Genomic DNA, 3,374 nt, shown 5'->3' with positions numbered 1-3,374 from the left:
CCCACTTGAGCTAGGTTGTATCATTTGCACTGGTATCATCGGCACCTGCAATTGTTTGGAAGTATCTGTGAGCCACGAGGACTCAGCAATCTCACACCCGTGAGATCAAGACTATTTAAGCTTATGGGTAAGAAAGGGGTAGTGAGCTGGAGCTGCAGCAAGCACTAGCATATATGGTGGCTAACTTACGCAAATGAGAGCGAGAAGAGAAGCAAAGCACGGTCATGAACTAGAAAGTGATCAAGAAGTGATCCTGAAACTACTTAAGTTCAAGCATAACACAAGAACCGTGTTCACTTTCCGGACTCCGCCGGAAAGAGACCATCATGGCTACACACGCGGTCGATGCATTTTAATTAAGTTAAGTGCCAAGTTCTCTACAACCGGACATTAACAAATTCCCATCTGCCCATAACCGCGGGTACGACTTTCGAAAATTGAAAACCCTGCAGGGGTGTCCCAACTTAGCCCATCACAAGCTCTCACGGTCAACGAAGGATATTCCTTCTCCCAGGACGACCCGATCATACTCGGAATCCCGGTTACCAGACATTTCGACAATGGTAATACAAGACCAGCAAAGCCACCCAATGTGCCGACAATCCCGATAGGAGTCGCACCCTTTATCAAGTATATAGATGCATTAATTAATATAAGAGATATTGTGATATTCCAACATATCCATGTTCCAACATGGAACAAACTACATCTTCACCTGTAACTAACAACGCTATAAGAGGGGCTGAGCAAAGCGGTAACATAGCCAAACAACGGTTTGCTAGGAAAGGAGGGTTAGCGGCTTGACATGGCAATGGGAGGCATGATATAGCAAGTGGTAGGTATCGCGGCATAGCTATACATCGAGCAACTAGCAAGCAAAGATAGAAGTGATTTCAAGGGTAAGGTCATCTTGCCTGAGATCCCGCAAGGAAGGAGAACGAGTCCATGAAGAAGACAAACGGACGAAGTCGAAGGAATCCTCACAAACGCGATGTTACCGGAACCAACCCGAAGAAGCAACACCGGTAAGAAGCAAACAACATAGTAAACAACCATCACATAACATGGCATAATGCACAACCAAGTATGATGCATGTCCGGTTTAAATATGCATGGCATGGCAAAGTGCAACAAGCAAAACTACAAATTAAGTGGAGCTCAATATGCAATGAGTTGCATATTGACGGAACACCACATGACTTATTTAGTTCTCTCTGGTTTATGTACTCAACAATATTAAATGTTTTTTAGCATGGCAAGGGGTGAAGCAAAGTAAAACTACCTATCTAGATAATTTTAAATGAGGCTGGAACAACAAGCAACAAGTCTGAAAAATCCTCATGTGCATATTTTAGGTTTGGGACTGTTCTGCCCTAAACACAATTTTAGAGTTATTAAACATGCAAAATAAGGTCACCATGTTAAACTAGGCATTTTTCCACCCCATTTACATATAAAGTTTGTTAAGTTCGGAGCTACGGTTATTTAGTTATGAAATAAAGCATTTTAACATGGCATATGAGAAAAAATTACACAAACGGCATTTTCCGCATATTTAACATAGAAGAAAGTGGCATATTATTGAACTAGATGAAAATCTAAGCATTTTTCATATGTAAAGTATTTTAATCCGATGCACGGTTTAGAAGTTATTAAATGCATGAACATGGAGGGGTTTTCTGCAAAACGTACAGTCTCTGATTAATTAGCAAAAAACCAGGCAGTGAAAAAAAACATACATGGGCCGAAACTAGCTGGGCCAAAGGAAGGGAAAAAAACTAACTGGGGGGTTTGCCTCAACATGGGCCTTGGCCCGATTGAAGAAGAAGGGTCGGCCTGGGGAATGAAGAACGTTGCTGGGCCTCAGTCAATGCGATGCGGCCCTCGCGCGGCCACAGGCTTTGGCTCGCACGCACACGGGATGTAGAGACTGCGGAGGCGCAGGTTCAGAGCGGCGGCAGGCGACGGAGATGAGCGGTTCCAGAAGCGGGACATGGTTCTCCGGCGAGGTTCTTGGCGACGGCGGCGGCAAGGGTCACCGGATCCGGCGGGGTTCAAGTCGGCAGGGGAGGCAGCGGCGCTCGGCCGAATCGAGGCAAAGGCTGAGCGAGGCCGCTGGGGAAGGGCGTGGCCAATGCGCTCGGGAGCGATGCCCCGCATAGTTGCAGACGCGCAAGGTTGCAGCGAGCAGGGCGAAGGGGCGGCGAGGCGAGGGACTTGGGCGACGGTGGTGAACTTGACGCGATCCCGGCGATGCGGACGAGGTGAGGAGGCGGCCTGCTCCGGGCGGCGGCTTGCGAGGACTTGGCGCGGGCTATGTCAGGGACGCAGGGTCGCTGGGGTAGCTGGGAATGAAGGGAGGCAAGACGAGGGACTTGGCTTGGCGGCGCTGGAGGTCAACCCCGACGGGGACGGCAGGGACGGGAAGGAGAGGACACACGGCGGCTTCGGTCGCCGGCGGCCACGACATCAAGGGCGAGCCCCTTTCATTTCCTGGCAGAGAAGAAATCAAACGAGGGGGGGAGGTTAGAGGAGGAAAGAGAGGAAAACAGGGGGAGAAAAGGAGACGGGCGGCGACTCATCTGCTCGTCGGCAGCAGCTGAACGGAGGCGTACATGGGAATGGAGCTGCGGGCGCTCGATGCGGCAGGTGCTCCGACGCAAGGCAGAGAGGGGCGGAGCGCTGCACCTCTTCCATGGAGGTCGGCTCGGGGACGAGGCCCTCGGCTGGATTGGTCGATGGGTGTTGGAGGCTGCGAGTGATGAGGATCGAGGAGGGCCATGGGGGAGCGCTGGTTGGTGGATTGGATCGGGTGAGATCCCGAGGAAAGAGAAGGCAGGCAGGTGGCGGCGGGCAGGAGGATGGATGGGGACAAGTCGCCTAAAATTTAGGATTGCCCACTTATATAGGTTATTGGCTTAGGTTAGGGGGTATTCGGTCCTTCCGATCGTAATCGGGCGATCGAGAAAAAATAGGCTAGAGAGTCTAAATAAGAAAACGGTGATGTTTTGTAGATGTTTGGGGACGATCCGGACCCAACGGTGACGACTGTCCGGATCGGGTTCGGGATAGCTTCGGACACACGCGAGGGGTCGAAGCACTGTGCAGAGAGGGGTTAGGCGAACGGGGTTAAGTGTGTGGTCGGACTGAGGAGAGGAGGAATGCAACCCGGCACCCGTTTCCGGAGACCAAAAACGTCCGACGATAGACCGACTATACTGCCGCTATAGTTATCCGTTGGGGCATCAAACAAACTCCGAATGCGATGAAATTTGACAGGCGGTCTATCTACACTAAAATAAGACCGCACGCCAACTTTCAACCCATTACGAGAACATTTTCCGGCCACCTATAAAATAATATTTCAGATGTGC

General features: G+C 50.6%; 1 long non-coding RNA gene across 1 annotated transcript; it reads right to left on the bottom strand.

Annotated features, from left to right (window-relative positions):
• Positions 1-1,701: 1,701 nt before the first annotated feature.
• On the bottom strand, positions 1,702-2,872 carry LOC123053526 (uncharacterized). The gene is made up of 2 exons (XR_006425671.1): positions 2,616-2,872; positions 1,702-2,493 (listed from the first exon to the last, which is right to left on the bottom strand). It is a non-coding gene; the product is annotated as an uncharacterized lncRNA (long non-coding RNA).
• Between the last annotated feature and the right edge of the window lie 502 nt (positions 2,873-3,374).

Source organism: Triticum aestivum, chromosome 1A (assembly GCF_018294505.1).
Source record: "Triticum aestivum cultivar Chinese Spring chromosome 1A, IWGSC CS RefSeq v2.1, whole genome shotgun sequence".
Taxonomy (NCBI): domain Eukaryota; kingdom Viridiplantae; phylum Streptophyta; class Magnoliopsida; order Poales; family Poaceae; genus Triticum; species Triticum aestivum.
This window is presented reverse-complemented; position numbering and strand designations above follow the sequence as displayed.